Consider the following 17,619-nt stretch of genomic DNA (forward strand, 5'->3'; position numbering starts at 1 on the left):
GTCCGTGATACTATGTAATCATTTTATACAAATATGCTTTTGGGGCCATCTGCAGAGACAATGTGGTATATGACAGAATTTCCCCCCTCAAAGAGCTTTATATGTCTAGTGGTGAAGGGGGTGGTTGAATGACACATACCTCCTGCAATATAAAGTGAAATGTGATTAATCTTATAAAAGAGAGATACACCAGGACTCTGAGTACTACTGGCATTCCTCTTCATGCTGTCCCTAAATAGTGAAGGGCACCATTATGCATTCAGCCAGCTAAGTATAACACAGGAAAGCTGCTGTAAGCTTCCCTCTTCATCCCCTTATTCTAGTTGGTCACTAAATTTTATTAACTCTGGTTTTTATATTTCTTTTATCTCTAGTCTCTTTTCCACCCCCATTGTTGTAGCTTAGGACCTCTCCATGTCTTACTTGGATTTTAAAATTGTTTTAAAACTGGTGTCCATACCCTAGTTTTCTATCCTCTAGTTCACTGTACACTTGGATAACACCACACTGTTCTACAGCAAAAATCTACTCCCTTTGCCTATGGGCTGAAATCTTATCAATAGACCAATCATTGTATTCAGATTTCCAATATTGTATTTTAATGCGGAATGGAAATCCTAAATGATGGTTTGTTTACTTCTACTGCTTATTGCTTCTTTTGGCATCTTTTCCCCCTTCTCCTACCCATGTTGAATGCTCTGGCCATGTGGTATTGCATCTAGTTTCTGGAACTCACCATGTGTTCACGTTTCCTGCTTTTATCCGTGCTGTTCTTTGTGACAGGAGTCTACTCCTTTTGCGATATACATGGTTTACACTTACCATTTGAGACCTTGTTAATCATCTCATCCTCTCTGAGAGCTTTCTGACTCACCATTTGCATGAAATAGTTTTCTTCTAGAATTTAACACATAAATTTGATGCTTGATTTACCTGTCTCCCCTGTGAGTTCTTTGATACAGATCCCAACTAATAGCAAACATTCAACAAATGCTTGTTAAGTGAGTGAGTTAAGGACAAAGAGGGAGTTTTAGGCAGGCATATTCTGCCATATCGTAAAATCTCTCATAATACTGACATGAAGTTGTATCACATTCTCTGAAGATCATAGGGCAAATCATGTGTAGACCTATTAAGTCAGAATTAGGTAACCAACCACCTAATGATGATCTATTGTGGCATGCTATTTTGCTCATCGGTGTTGGTACGACTAGGTTTTTTATTGCATGTTTAGAGATCCTTGAGCTTCCAAGTTCCATTGATTCAAAACTTGTGTTTTGTTTTTATTTTGATCTATGGTTCCCCTAAATGACTTTTGTTTGCTTTGGCCTTCCAATCTATTAGAACTTATCCTCTATGCCTAAACAAGGAGTGGGGTGGGGAGGGGAGGACTTCTGAATTGTTATTCTGTAGTTTGCTAGGAATTCTTAAGGGATTATGAGCTAACGGTGAGTAGGTGGTAGCATCATTGGAAGTCCTTGAAAAATGCCTATCACCAGAAAGACTTGCTCAGTATGAATAGCCTGTCCAAATTAATTATTTTAAGAACTAGTATATGTGATTAGTTAAAGAAACATTATCCAAATTTGAGGGCTTTTATATTTTTATGGCTTCAAAAGTTATTACATGTCCATGCGTCTAGGTTTGACTCTGCAAATTCGAAAAATTACTCAAATATGTAATGTGAAATTTCAGTGCTGACTTGTCTAATCTTACTAATTTCCCATCAGCTTTTAGCCCATGTATCCTTGTAAAATATTATCCTTTTCTTTTACCACCAAGATTTTCTACTAGCACTTAAAATATGTTTTCTCATGCTTATACATTTTTAATTGTTCATGTTTTTGTGATTCTCATTAAACCTGAATATTCTATCAAGCTTACATTTGTAAGCGATAATGATATTGCAGTATGTGTGCTTTTAAGAATGGTAAGGAGTAACATTTTTGCTTTCTCAGATTGGCGATAGAAAAATTGAGGCTCATTGGGCAAAGGGATTGTGAAATTGGGATATAAAGCCCCATGCCTCTTGACTTTCTATTTTGTTAGCTTACTACCAATGATCTTACTTTTCTCTCTAATAACAGTTGCTCTGGCTACCTTCAAAACAGACCTTGTTCTTGAGAAAATCTAATTTTCTGAAGTCCAATATACCCAGCATTCTCAGTTCCCACAGATTACCTTTCACAGAAAATAGGCTTGAATGTCATGGCTCTGTCATTTACCCTCTCTTAGCCCGCTTCCTTATCTGTAAGGTGGAGCTCATCATACCTACCCTGCCTACCTCATGGGATTATGAGTTCAAGTGGGAAATCATCTGTGCAATCACTTTCCAGTTTGCTAAAAGCACCCCAAACACAATGCTATTATTGTCCAGGCAGTGGATGAGGAGATGTGAGTTGATTAGTGATGTTTGCTCAGCATTGCCTACTGTCTTTGAAAAGTTAAAAGGTGTACTGGGGATGGAGGAGGGGTAGAAAACTGTTTGCTTCTATGTTATTAAATATTGTGTTTTCATTGGAAACCTTATATCTGGATGAGGAGGAGTAAGATGGTTAATACACAGTGCAGCTTGAAGTGACAAAGTGAAGATACAGTTCATGATTAGATGCGGGGTCCTATAGAAAACTGACCATATAAGGCATAAATGAAATGTAAAATGTTCCTATTTGTATAATATCAGAGTCATTAAGAATAAAGGCTAAAATTTATTGAGCACTTTTTTTATGCAGAGACACTGTGCTAAAGTACTTCAACTATGTTACTTCATTTCATCTTGAACAAATAGTACACAGTAGATGTGTTAAACAGGCTCGTGGTACTTAAATAAATAACTTGCTTAAGATCACACAGCTAGTAAGTGGTAGAGTTAATTTTCAAACCCAGTTCTAATACCCACTTCTTGCTCATTTATGTACCATGTCTCTGGAAACCAAAAGAAATGATTGTCAGCATTAAGGTGAAGTGATAGAATTATAGAGGAAAAAAAAATTCCCTCTAACAAGAGTTTATTTACTACCGTGTAAGTAATCTCTTTTTAATGACAAAACAAAACAGAACAAAAATAACAAACTGTCTCTCCTGCTGGGAATGATTTGTCCCTGTAGAAAAAGTAAATACCAATGTCACATTCTCTCATAATTAGTTAACTGAGTGAAACCGAAGCTTCAGGGAAACCTGCCACACCAAATCCCAGTGGAAACATTACGTTTTAATGTTACAGCTGCAAGCTGGAGTCCTACCCCTTGTCAGAAGATAAGCCTGGCAGTGACTGATTGCCCTGCCCTAGGAGTTTGCTCAGTATTCAGTGCCTATCACCTCATCATTTAAATGGCCCCAGGAGCCATTCCCGTGCCCAGACTGCTTTGCCTGAGCTCTCAGATTCTGTTCTGTCATCTTAGCCTGCTTATTTTGGGGGGCCTCTGAGAATGTCTCTCTGCCACCTGCTACCTATGGCCCTGCACTGGAAGATTATCTTCCAGCTAATGTCTGCTCACTTCCCAAATACAGGACAGTCACTGACTCTTGCCAGCCAACCATCTGTTTGCTTCCCCTGGCAGTCTGAAGCAGGCATCCCCTTCCTGTCCTCGCTCCTAGACCTGTTGGCAATAATGGCTCTCACATTATATGGTAGCTTTTTTGTTGCAACAGTAACGCAGTGGACAAGGGGGGGAGTAGCAGGTGTATCGGAAATAAAATTTTGACGACCACAATCACTAGCATAAGTGCCCAAAGAGGAGTCTACTATCGGACTTGGAGGCAGTTTTACTTTGCAGTAGTTGTGCAAAAAAACAAAAACAAAAACAAAATAAAACTCCCAAATGACACATTGTGCGGTGGCCTAAAGCTCTCTAATATATCAATAACTATCTCTTGGCTCAAAATCATAGATTCATTTTTTTCTACAATATAAACATATATATATATATGCAATTTTACTGACATAGATAATATTCATAAAAATGTACAGAACATTTACCAGCTCAGTTTAAATGATAACCAAAAGGAACTATTGCTTGCCAAGCCCCCAACCTAAGAAATAAAACATTTGTAGTCCTCTAGAAGCTTCATGTTTCCTTTTCTGTTTACATTCCCTTCCCTCTCCTGCAGAGATACCTCTATTCTGCTTTTTTGCTAAGAATTTCCTTGTTTCTTTTGATCATTTTACTACATATACATATATTCCACATATGAATGTGTGTGTGTATATATATTCCAGATATGTGTGTGTGTGTGTGTATGTGTGTATGTATATAGATTGGCTTATATTGAACTTTCATAAATTGAATCCTGTTGTAAATTCTTCTGTGATTTGCTTCTTTTGTTCAAAATGTTTTTGTGATGCATCCTTGTTGAGTGCCATATTTATTTCATTAATTTTTCATGTTGTATAGTATTCTATTGTATGAATAATATATACCAATTTATTTATCCAAATTCTGATGAATGTTTGTATAGACTCCAGGTTTTTTGGTTTTGTTTTCTTGCTATTGCAAACAATATCATTATGAACATTCTTTTTCATAACTCCTCCGGCTTCCATATGTAAGCATTTTTCTAGGGTTTAAACCTGGGGATGGCATAGTTAGGTGATAGGTTATACACCTATTTAAGTTATCACATAATGACAAGTTGTTTTCCAAAGTAATCATTCTAGTTTACTCTCAGAACTGCAGTTAAGAAGAGTTCCCATTGACCCACATCCTTGCCAACTCTTGATGTTAACTGATGAAAAATATTTTGCCAATCTAGTGGGAGTGTCAAATGGTATCTTGGGGTTTTAATGTGTGTCAAATGATTACGCATAAGATTAAGCACTTTTTATATAATCCTTTTGTGTTTACCTTTCTATGAAATGTCGCTTTATTTCTTTTGCCCATTTTTTGCCCCACTGGGTTGTCTTTTTCTTAATGATTCATAAACATCTCTGTAGATTCTAGGTAAAGGTTTTTTGTTGACTATGTGTGTTGCAATTTCTTCCAGTTTGTGATTTATCTTTCCAAACTTTTTTTGAGGAATAGTTATTCTTTAATTTAATGTAATCAAATTATTAGTATTTTCTCTATGGTGTCTACCTTTGGTATGTTCTCTAAAGAAATCCTTTCATAGGATAGAATATCCTAAGGATATTCTCCCATTATCTCTTCTACTATTTTTGTAGTGTTCACCTTCAATTGTGTCTTCATTATTTTGGAAATGCTTTTGTGGTTTGATGAGAGGTAAAGATCCAGTTTTATTTTGATTTGTTTCATGTATATAACCAGTCATTATTGTTTAATCCTTCACTGACTTGCAAAGTATGATGAGCTTTACTTTATTTTATGTGGGTTTCTAGATTCTCTTTTCTGTTTTATTGATCCATATGTCAATTCCTGTACAATGCACATTGTTTTAATTGCTCTAACTTTGGTATAAATCTTGCTATCTGGGAGAGCACATACTCTAAAATTTGTTCTTCTTCTATAATGCCTAAATTGGACCTTTGCTCCTTCCTATAAATTTTAGAAGCCCTTCACCAAGTTTTGTGTTGTAATTTTCATGTAAATTGCATGAATCTAAAAATCAGTGTAAAGAGAATTGATATTATGACAATAAGTCTTTCCATCTCAAACCGTATCTGTTTACATTTAATTGTTTATGATCCATAGAATTTCATAATTTTCTTCATGAAGGGTTTGGCCATCTGTTGTTAAATATATTCCTAGGTACTTTACATTTTTTGGTGATCTTTTCTATTTTAAAAATTGTATTTTCTAAATGATCATTGTTGGCACAGTAAAGTGAAATTCACTTGGAATCTTGTTTCAAGGTTCTTGCTTCAAAATCTTGAGTCAAGGTTCCTGCTAAACTTTTTAAATTCATAAACTTTACTTCAAGGGTCTTTTATGAGGAAGGAATTCTGCAGAGGCATTATCATCTGCAAGTAATGAGAATTTTGTTTCATTCTTTCCAGTGACTATGCTTTGTTATATATCTTTCTGGTCCTTTCTGTGCTGATTAGAACAGTACAGTATTGAATAGAAGTAGAGATAGTCAGCATCATCGATTTTTCCTGATCTCAAAGTGGCTGCCATCCATAAGTCACCAATAAGTGTGAAGTTCACTGAGAGGTGAACAGCCCTGTTTTGTAGATAGCCTCTTAAGGATTTTCCTTTTCATCCAAATGTGTTAGATTCAACAGGCATTAGAATTTAAATGAATACTTTTTTTTTCATCTTTTGAGATACTGATTTTTTTCTTTGGTGTTACGGTGTGCTTCAATTTCTAGTAGAAACCAGTATCATATGCATGAGATAAATTCAAATTGGTTATTATATTTATCTCCTGTATATATTGTTGGATTCAGTTTGCTCCTATTCTATTTAGAATTTTTGCGTCCATGGTCATTTGTGTGACTGGCCTCCCATTTTCCTTTCTATTGTACAGAGCATGTACGGTATACCTAGCTTCATAAAAGGAATTAGAAAATTTTTCCCTGTTTTCTAATCTCTGGAAGACTTTGTATAGCACTTGGTTTATCAATCTCTGGAATACTTTGGAAGATCCCATCAGTAAAACTATCTAGGGATGGCATTTCCTTGGTGGGAAAATTTCAATCGCAGATTCATAGTATTTAAAGAGCTAGTCACATTCTCTATTTCTCCTTAAATCAGTATTGGTAACTATTTTTTTTAGGAATTCATCTATTAAAGTTTTTTTCATTTTTGGCATAAATTTTTTATATCTTGTTATCTGTGTAATTTCTGTGAGATCTAAGGTTACATCTATCTTTTCATTCTTAATATTGTTTGTGCCTGCTTCTCTTTTTTTGTGTCTTTGCCCTCCCTCACCCCCCACAGAGCCTTGGAGCTCTCATTTTATAGCTTTTTTCAAGAAACTGTTTTTTAGCTGCATGGTCCTCTCTATTATATATTTGTTTTCTGTTTCATTGGTTTCTTATCTTTATAATTTCCTTTATTCTAAACATTTGGCTTATTTTTATACTTTTTTCTACTTTTTTCTAACATAGACTATTTTATTTTTTTAAAGGTTTTTATTTGAGAAAGAGTGAGAGAGAAAGAGAGAGCATGTGCAGGAGCAGGGGGGAGGGGCAGAGGGAGAAACAAGCTCCCCACTGAGCAGGGAGCCGAATGAGGGACTGGATCCCAGGACCCTGGGATCATGACCTGAGCCAAAGGCAGATGCTTAACCGATTGAGTCACCCAGGTGCCCCCTAACATAGACAATTTAAGTATACAAACGTTACCTGAATGCTTTCTCTTCTCTGTGTATCTCCTTCTGAAATTCTGTTTAGATGCATGTTTAGCACCTTTTGATGCTATCCTGTATGTGTTCTACTCTCTTTTATATTTTATTTCTCCTTGTTTCTCTGGAATGCATCCTAGATAATTTCTTCAAAGTTGTTTTCTTGTTTTTTACTGATTTGTATTTATGTGTTTTAGATTATTCTTTGAGCCACTCATTTCCTTGGACCTTTATGCACCAGAATTCTTTAAGTCCTTCAGAGAGGTTTGCCAATCACCAAAGAAAACTACCAAACTTGATTAATTTAAATTAAATTCTCCATTGGTGAGTTTGTGTGTGTATGCTTGTCTGTTTCTTGTTTAAGCTACATAGGGAACGCAGAGACATTAATTCAGAGTGCATAGTATTCAGTTGATGGCAATAAATTCACGTAAGAGTTTCCTTGTTTTTGGTTTTATGTCCACACAACATCAAGTTTTCTTGTTAGATCCCCTATAGGCTTTATTTATTATTCATCTATACTGATTTAGCTCTTCAGGGGCACAATTTTATGTGGGGTTCTATTTGGGCAGGTTCCTGGCTTTATCTTCTGTGTATCCCATGTCTCACAGACATCAAAGAGTGGCTCAAAATCCTCAGCGTGTGGCAGAAACCTTTAGGGCATCAGGTAGTTTGGGTACCTGCTCATCTGCTAGGGTCAGTGGATTCACTTTATTTAATGGATTTATGGATTCCTTACTGTCTCTCTTAATAGCAGGGAGTGAGTGTGTATGATGAGCTTTACTTTATTTTTGTTGTAAAATGAAACACAATATACAGCTTGGCATATTATATTTATATATATATAGGCATATATATATTATCATGGTAATACCTTCATAACCATCACTCAGGCCAAAAAATTGGAATTCCTTCCATGTGTCTCCATCCTAATTGCATGTCTCCAGGCTCTAAAAGTAACCATTATCTTGGCTTCTGTTTTTTTGTGTGTTGTTTTGTTTCTTGTCTTGTCTTTTTCTTTTTTTTTTTTGCATATCTATAAAATCTTATCACTCACTCTAATTTTATCTAGCACACTCTAGATACTATAGTTTCATCTTGCCCATTTAAAAAAATATAGTATGTCTTTTGGGTCTCTTTCAAACACACATTCTCCATCTATTCCTTTCTTTTACTTAGAATTTATCTTTGAAGTGCTCAGGCCATTTGAACTGCAGACTTTCACGCAGGGGGGATTTTGCTGAGTGAATGAACACTGACGCACAGAGGCCTGATCAAACTCAGGTCTGATCTCTTTGGCAAGTCTATTGGTGAGAATGTGTTCTTTGATCAAGGGCAAGTGATGTCTGGATTTCACTGTTTTATTGATGTCCAGTACCTAGATTTATTAATTGGGGTTATAAAATTGTGCTGTTCTAATTCTACCTTTGGGAGTTTTCCACTTCTGTCATTTTATAAAGAGCCACTTCATCTCCTCTACTATTTGATTACTCAGTGAAACAGGCCCATACAGGAAAACAGAATAAATGTTCAAGTCTGTCCTTTTATTTATCTGGTTATCAAGATAATTAGTTGATTCCCTATCACTGTAAAAAATGACCAAGTTCAAAAATCTTGATGAATTCCTGATTTTTTTTTTTTTAAGTAGGCTCCATACCCAGTGTGGGGCTCAAACTCACGACTCATGCAATCAAGTCGCATACTCTACTGATCTAACCAGCCAGGCACCCGATGAATTTTAACACATTTCATGGGCTTCAGTGCATTGCAGTTATTATTCTTATCGAAGTTTAAATTTTTCTATCTTTGGCAAGAAGGCAGTCCCTTCTTGTTGACTTCTAAGTCTTCCTAACATTATCCTAATATTCTTAGATAATTTCCTTGATACCCAGCATTACAAGATGTTTCAGGCTCATCTTTTGTAGTTCTTGCTTCTTGCCCTACACGTCATTTCTCTAAAACCTCTTAGATTCTTTCAATGAAAACTAGTATTTCAAGACCACAATTTGGGCACTAGATACTACTAGTTCATTGTTTCTGGTTGAGCAGAGATAAGACAATTATATTTGCATTCAGGATTTATATGCGTGTGTGCGTCTATACGTGTGTATATTCACATATATGTGCTCAATCTTTTATTTTAGCCCACACAATTCAATTAGAATTACTGAAAGGAATTAAAACATATTTCCTTGCATTTTTATTGATTTATGATATATTGGTATTAAGATCATCTAGCCACTGCATACTATAATTTCTCCCTTTTAATATTCATTTTTGACCTAGTTGCAAAAGTAACTAATTAATGCTCATCACAAGTCATTATGTTGAAGTCTCTCTAGTTATTTTGATTTTCTGAACCACGTTTTCCACTAGATCCCTTAGGAAAATCTCTTGAAAACGTTATTTTTTTGAGTTGTTTCACGTAATAGCTTTTCTGGGACTTTTACCTTAAAAATTAGTTGTGGTCCATACAGACTCGTCATGTCACATGTCACATAAAGCATTGCTTTTAAAGTCTGGGTATTTTCCTTATAAAATTCTTTTTTTTTTTTCTAGATACCCAAAGGATATATTTTCTTAAGACTTATTTATTTTATTTATTTATTTATTTATTTATTTATTTATTTTTTAAGATTTTATTTATTTATTTGAGACAGAATGAGAGAGAGAGAGAGCACATGAGAGGGGGGAGGGTCAGAGGGAGAAGCAGACTCCCTGCCGAGCAGGGAGCCCGATGTGGGACTCGATCCAGGGACTCCAGGATCATGACCTGAGCCGAAGGCAGTCACTTAACCAACTGAGCCACCCAGGCGTCCAAGACTTATTTATTTTAGAGAGAGGGCATGAGCAGAGGGAGGGGTAGAGGGAGCGGGAGAGAGAGAATCCACAAGCCAACTCCCCAATGTGGGCGGGGCTCGATCCCACGACCCTGAAATCATGACCCGAGTGGAAACCAAGAGTTGGACGCTTAACCTACTGAGCCCCCCAGGTGCCCCAGGATATTTTTATTTAATGTCCAATACCTTTCCGAAAATATACCTTGGTGTAGATCATTTTGAGACATTCCAGTTCTCAGATACATGATACACTATTTAAATGTGCGGTTCATTTTTGAAATTCAGAACAGTGTTCTTGAATAAAGTATTTATATGTGTTCTGTTCTTTCGCTTTGGTTTTCTTCTGCAGGAGCTCCTTTTGTATGTTTGATCTTCTCTATGTATCTTTAATATTTGTCATTTCCTCTCACATTCTTTTTTGCCCCTTTCCTTACTTTTTTAAGAGTTTCTTTATCTACTTTTCTTCTACTTTTCTTCAGACTTTATTGGTTGAATTTGTTTCTGTGTTCCTTCTAGTTTGTCTTCATTGGAAAATGAGTTTTTCACTTATTTCTAGTTCTTTGTTGAATGACATCGCCTCATTTCTGTATTATTCTGATTCATGCTATTCTTGAGATTGTGTATCACTTTACTAATGCCATTAAGCTTATTTGAAATAGTATGCTACTATTTTTTGAGCAAGATTTTGTGGTACACTTTCATTGCTTCTAAGATTTTATTCTGTTCTTTATTCTTTTTTTTTCCTAAAATAACTTCATAGGATATTTTACTTCTTTCTTTGCTATTTTTATATGAAATTCATTTTTCTGAATTGTGGAAAGAAAAATACGTTCAGTTAGCTATTCTCACTTCAGAGGGCTCTTTTTTCTATTGGTTTTGTGTCCTGTTGAAATGTGATGGCTTGCTTTCTCAGACTTCCTGGCTTTGATCCATATCCTCACTTTTATCCAGACCTCTTCCTTTACTCCTATTAGCCGTATTCAGCTCAGTGTGTATTCTACTCAGAAATTCATCCTCACTTTGGGTCCTGTCTTGAAGGGGCATCCTAGGTGGTCAGTTTTGAGAGTTCCCAGGAGCTGCAATGCTCTGGGTAGTTCAGTTTTTACTGGGTCTCCTTGCATGGATTTGTCAAGGAAATGGGAACAGCTTCTGCGGCTGTTCTCATACGGGCACCCTGGACTTTTCCACGACCACCTGTTGGCTGTTTTGTGGCATTCCTGCCATCAGGTGCGTCAGCCACCCCACTGCCTCCCTGTGCAGACACTGGGAGAATGCAGGTCTTTGGGCTGTTAATGGCCTCTCCCCAGCCATTTGTAATCTTGAAGTTTATGAGGATATCTTGTTACCTCCTTTTAAGGATTGACCATGTGTTTTGGTTCTTTTACCGAGTTTCTCTCTCTATGTGGAGTTCCAGATGGGCAGTAAGGAGGGCACTTGTTGTGATGAGCACTGAGTACTGTATGTAAGTGATGAATCACTAAATTCTGCGCCTGAAACTAATATTACACTGTATATTAACTAACTGGAATTTAAATAAAAACTTGAGAAAAAGACAAAAAAGAAACAACAAAAAAGCCTGCTGCAACTATTACCACCACCTTCCCATATTTCCTGATTTTTAAAAATCCATCATCTTAACTTAAATTGTTAGGGAAGGTTAGTGTCTGTGATTCCCCTTATTATCAAAAAGAGAAGCCTATATTCATCTTTATTCAAATAAAAGTTAAACATCTTGGAACTTATATATATTTTTAAATTTCTGCTATCTCCTGAAACTGAAAAATTAAAACAAGAATAATTGATTTTTGAGAAACTCAGAATGGAGGGATTAATTAAGGTTTGGGTCCTTGTGTTTCAGCAAAATAATTTCAACTACTCCTTTGGAACTATGTGGGTTAATATACTCTTAGACGTACTTAAAACTTAAAAAAATGTCAGTGTTTATTAAAACTTAATCAGTGCCAGGCATTGTCCTAAGGTATGTTCCGTTCAGGCTCAGAGAGGTTAAATGCTTTCTTTTAGGTCACACCAAACTAGTATGTACTGAACCAACTACTCCAGATGTTTTAGATATATTTATTCTATGAAACAATCATAGTAATACTACTATTCCCACTTCACAGATGAGGAAACTAAGGCACAGACCTTTTAGGTGATTTTCCAAGGTCCCATGCACAGCTGGTAAAGGTTAGAACTTGGATTTACACTCAGGTAATCTAGATCCAGGTCCCATTTTCAGCCACTCCTCCATACAGTCCCTCAATAGCATTGTGAAGGGTTGAGCTCATGTAGTAGGAAATCTTGATTCTTTCAGTTGAATGGAGATCTCCTAATTATTGGGCAGTAATTCATCATTAAAAATGAGGTATATGTATTTTTTCATATCAGTGACCAGTACCCTTGACACAGAACAATTCAAAGATGTGTTCTTGATCCACTTCTATGCTCATACTTCCATAATCAAGGTTCCATAATTGGAACCCCAGGATCCAATGAACATGAGGAGAAGAAACTAATCAAGGAAACAATTTCCTGTCAATAACATCCATTTTTAAAAAGGTAGAATTCTTGAAAGGTAGCTATTTCCTTAAGGAAATATCACAACAGGAAGACAATATTATGACCAGAATAGTAATGTAGATTTGACAAGTTAGATGTTTTTCCCTGTATTTTCTATAAGTTGTTTATTAGTAAAATACAATGAGTAAAGTAAACTCGGCTGATGATACTGATGGAAACCTCACAGATCTTTAATTGCCTCTCTGGGAAGAGTTTTCAATGTTGGCCATCACAGTATGCCACTTTGCAATGACTTTGGGCTAGCTAATGCTAAGTTGCGAGAGTGTTCTTTTTTGCCTCATGTTCTGTTTCTGACTACCCAATCCCCCATTGGCTTTTTAATTAGATTCAAACATTTTAGTGCTCACTTTTGAGGCCCTTTCTTACCCTGGTTTAGTTCATGTTGCTTTAGTGAATTATTTCTACTCCCCTGCTTGTGGGCCCCTCTCCAGGTTCATCTCCTTTATATTCACCCAGCCATATGGTTTGTATCACCTCCTACCATCTCCCTGGCAGACCACCTTCATTGTCTTTCATTCAAGCCCCTCTTTGGTGCTCATTAATTCCTGCATGTTGGAACCACCTCCATAGATTCTAAGGACAAACAATGATGAATTTTCCCGACAACTCAAATGCCCACGATTTTCCCTTCCCTATTCACTTACTGTTTTTTTGAGTGTATTCCAAAATTTTTTCCCCATGGGTGATGTTGGCCTTCTTATTTGACTATGAACCCAGTGAATAGAGATGTTGCCCCATTCTATCCTGTGCCCTGGCACAGAATTGATTTTCTCTATACAAATCTGTTACATTCGCTGCAGTATGTGGTGTTGGCAAACAGAAACTTTCAATACGCATCTTTGAATTCCATTGTAGCCTCATTAACATTGTTCCCTGTTGTAGAAGATAGGTTAGTCCTGGTCCTTTTCCAAAGAAATTCAGTTGGTAATGTGCTGGAAAAAAATGGCCTTTTATGGTGGTCTCACTGGGTGCTCCCCAAAGACTGTGTGAAAGGAAAGGAATAAAAATGACAGCATGCTTTTCTTTGGCTAGCCTTCTTTCACATTTCCTAGGAAAACAGACAATCACTGCTGATTAAAAAACAAAATAAAACAGAACAAGCAAACAAAACAAAACCCAAACCCCTGGGCTTTCCAGGATCAGGTTATATCACTTTCTATGTGTCCTGACCCTGCTCTTCTCTCTCCTCCCCCCTTCTTAAATCTCACTGTTGACTATAACCACATAATCCTTTGATCCTGTGGTTTCTTTGGAGGGCTTTGTTGGTGATCATCATCTAATTATCTTTTGAAGCCTCATTAGAGATGTGTATATGTTGAGGAGGAAGAGTGCTCTTTACTGAGATTTACCTATAACTTGGCTTGAGATTCTCTGGCCTCAGAGAATATTCTAAGTATTTACAACATCTCGAAATAAGAAAGTGACAAGAAAGGAGAGAGGAGGGGAGAAGGCTAACCCCCTGGTTTGCTTGTACATGGATGGGTCAGAAGAGGTCATCAAAGAAGGTTGTGTGTCATGGCTCCTCTGGCCAGGGATGAAGCTATCACAGATTTCATGCCTGCAAATCGGTCACTTGTCCCCCAGGTAAGTGTGTGAAAGGGCTTGGCAGGTGCCTGACTTGGTCTCCAAGTAGTCATGTAGAAGAGCAGAAATGAAGAACCGAATTGTGCTTACTTTTCAAAGTATACTATGTTTACTTAAGCTTTCTAGTGTATGAAATGATAGGATCTGAGCTGTGTTTATACCCATGTCCCCAAGGGGCGGGGCAGATACATTGACAGTGATGGTAGTACAGTCCTGAAAGTAGTGTCACTGTTACTCCATTTGTCTGTTGTCTACTTGACTAGAGAAACCCCAGGATCCAATGAACATTTTTTCCCCGGTGAGCTCCACCGAAAGCTTATTTGTTCTTTTGATGCCTTCCTCCCGCAAAGAACTGTGTGGGTGCTGGTGACTACTTTCCCTGAATGATGGTCTTGGCCCAAGCCTCCCTTATCATGCTTACCAGGTGCAAAACACTAGAATGCCTCGTCACTTTTTCAGTCGGTTCCTGGAAGATTAGCCTTCGGTATTTTGTAGTATGTTCCATCCTGGCACGTTCCAGTTGGAAGCATTTTTTTTCTGGGTGAATTTTTGTCCACGCTGTCTACACTAGCTCCTTGGAGTTGTAGAAATGGCCATCAGTCAGCTTGTTTTCAAGCTAATGAGGTCAACGAAATGCTGCCTCATCTGGCCAGCCTTCTGAGTCAGTCCTCATTTTCTGGGTGCTCCTGGGTGCTCTGCATTTCGGGGCACCATGGTCGTAGCCACACACAGCGTGCCTTCTCCCGGTCAACGTGGCGGCCCATGAAGCCTCAGTTTGTTGTCCTGAAATGGGGATGATGACAGTTATCAGTACAGATCTAGCAGTTGTATCATGAGGATTAATTTCGATAGTATTCAGCTCCATGCCTAGCACATAGTTTACTTGCAAATATTCACAAAAGAAAGGGACAGAGCTGGAGAGTAGATGTGCCAAAGAGAGCAGGAGAAGTTATCAGTGTCAAATACCCAAAATGGGAATATCTTTTTTCTATAAATAGACCTGATATGTCATATTTGCATGGATTTAGGATATTCTTCAAGCGTACTGGTTTCTAACTTTGCTGGAACCAAACATGTCCTTCAGGTTACAGCCCAGTGGGCAGAGAGTGACTCGTTTTGTTCTGGGCAGTGGACACTTGAGTATGGATGGTAGCGTCGGGCAAGGACGAGAGTGTTGTCTCAGAGTGGGGAGGACCCGGCCAGGCCCCGGCTCTGTTCTCCGCAGGGTGGGGGAATCTGGGGCAGATTGTTTCCCCTTAGGCCTTGGTCTCTTTAGAGAGCAGGCTGAGCTGGCTGCCATTTAAGGCTTCTTCTGTCCTCTAGACTCAGGCCTCCGAGGCACGGAAGAATCCTGGGCAATGAGATACATGAGGAGAACCCCAAAATGTCACCTTCAGTTTTGGAAGGGTATTTGGGAGACACCCATGTCCTGCTTTCTATGGGGCAGGCGTATGGATGCCTGCAGAGGAGTGCCGGCCTGTTACTATTTCTGCTTGTGACGACACACAGACCTGCTGTTTCCACACCTTACCAGGTACTCGCCTCCTGAAAAGAAAGAAAATCATCTTTGCAAGTGCATAAATGCTGCAGGCAGCTTTCACACTGGTAGCTTTCTTTAATAAGGTAACAAAATACATTACTACTTAATTAGGCAGTTTCCAGCTTTTCTCCTGACAAAGTGAGGCCCCAGTGCCTATTGAAAAAGGGATTTGTAATCAGCCAGAGCCCCCTCAATTTTGTGCAGTCCGGTGACACTTCCGTCCGCTCTTGTGCCCTACTAAGTAAAGGCAATTATTTTAGCCATTGCAAAAAAAAAAAAAAATTAGAGGTGGTGTTTTATAAGACCACAAAAACGGTCATTGAAACCATATCGTTTGTGTAGCTGCTTATTGTATTTCTCTGACCATGTGCCTCTCTGGGCCTCATATCTTCCCTAACTCTCTGGGCTCCTTCTCATTCTCAGAAAGCATGGCTCACCCCAAGATGTTCTTTGGGCTCTGATTTCCCAGTGGTCTTTCTATTTAAGCTGCTTTTATATTTGAGAAAGAGAGTGATAATCTTGGCCAAAGTTGGATTCTGAAAATGGAGTTGGTGAGTGATTTTCAGTGACATTAAAAAAAAAAAAAGTTTTTGGCCTCACATCACTCTCTGCGTCTTGGAAGCTGTTCTCCCGGGATGCGCTCTTCACTCCCTCCCTGCCTCCTTGCCCCCTACCCCCATTCTTGACATCCCACTTTATCAAGTGAAACTGCTTATCGCTTATTTACCCATGCCTCTCAGCCAGCTGGACGTCTCCGTAGAAAATTCTCCATCCGTATTTTCTGCCAATGCAGATCTTCCCTTTATGGACACTGTCTTACAGCTTCCCTAGGAAATCATTCCATACACCACTCTCTTTCCTTAGCAGTCAGGGGCTCCGTGTGGATGTGTAAGGACACACGTGTTACTTTCTAGATAACTCTTTTCTTCCTTAAGAATATAGGAGTTCCTGGGGCACCTGGGTGGCTCAGTCGTTAAGCATATAGGAGTTCCTAAGAAGAATGAAGGTTTAGTTTTTATTTCCCTTCACAGCAACTGGTAAAATCTGTTCTTTAGTAAATATTATTGAAGATTTGTCCATATACTGAAGCCTATTCTATTTTGTATCTTCCGAACAAGCTTCAGAACTAACCATTTACTTTAGAATTCTTACTTTTAAGGTGTGATGCTGCTTAAGTCAACTTAGCGTAATGTCCAAGTAAAAGTTAAAACTTATTGTTCATTTCTCTGAAGTAAAATACTTTATTTTTCTATGCTTTCAGTTAGTGTTATGCTGATCTGGGGAAGGTTCAAACTTAGCATTTGATTATAACTTAGTTACAAGTACAAATTGTATTTACACTTAAAGTGAAGCAGGCTCTAGAAACTATCTTTTTAAAAAAATTGTATACTTTTACTCTGTGTGCATTTTGCTTGTGTTTGTCCCTGAAAGTGACTTTGCTGTGTTAACTCCTCCCTGGTTTTACTTGTGTTTCAGTGAGGAGTGTTTTGGCTAGACCTGTTCTTAGTTCAAAAGGCCTTCACTATCCAGAGTGGTCAATGTGCTGCTAGGCAGTGATAAGGTACTTACTGTGCATCCCGATGACCGGATGACCCATAAACCCATCATCTTTCTGAGCTCCAGAGCACACTCATCTGTACTTGGATCCTGACCTTAAACACTATTTCCCATATGCAGTCTTGATGTTTGGTTAAAACCAATAACCATCCATCACTTTCAGGACACGTCAGATCTGCTCGCGGCTATCACGGAATGAAATATGAGCACAGCTTTTCAACCTAAGTTCTTTTTAGACATCCTGAAGGACACAGCTACAATATATCAGATGAA

General features: G+C 37.9%; 1 protein-coding gene across 7 annotated transcripts in view; it reads left to right on the forward strand.

Annotated features, from left to right (window-relative positions):
- Window positions 1–17,619, forward strand: part of DGKI (diacylglycerol kinase iota) — a 419,897-nt gene that overhangs the window by 369,715 nt on the left and 32,563 nt on the right. The window lies entirely within an intron of this gene.

The sequence above is a fragment of the Phoca vitulina genome, unplaced genomic scaffold (assembly GCF_004348235.1).
Source record: "Phoca vitulina isolate PV1807 unplaced genomic scaffold, GSC_HSeal_1.0 scaffold4, whole genome shotgun sequence".
Classification (NCBI taxonomy): domain Eukaryota; kingdom Metazoa; phylum Chordata; class Mammalia; order Carnivora; family Phocidae; genus Phoca; species Phoca vitulina.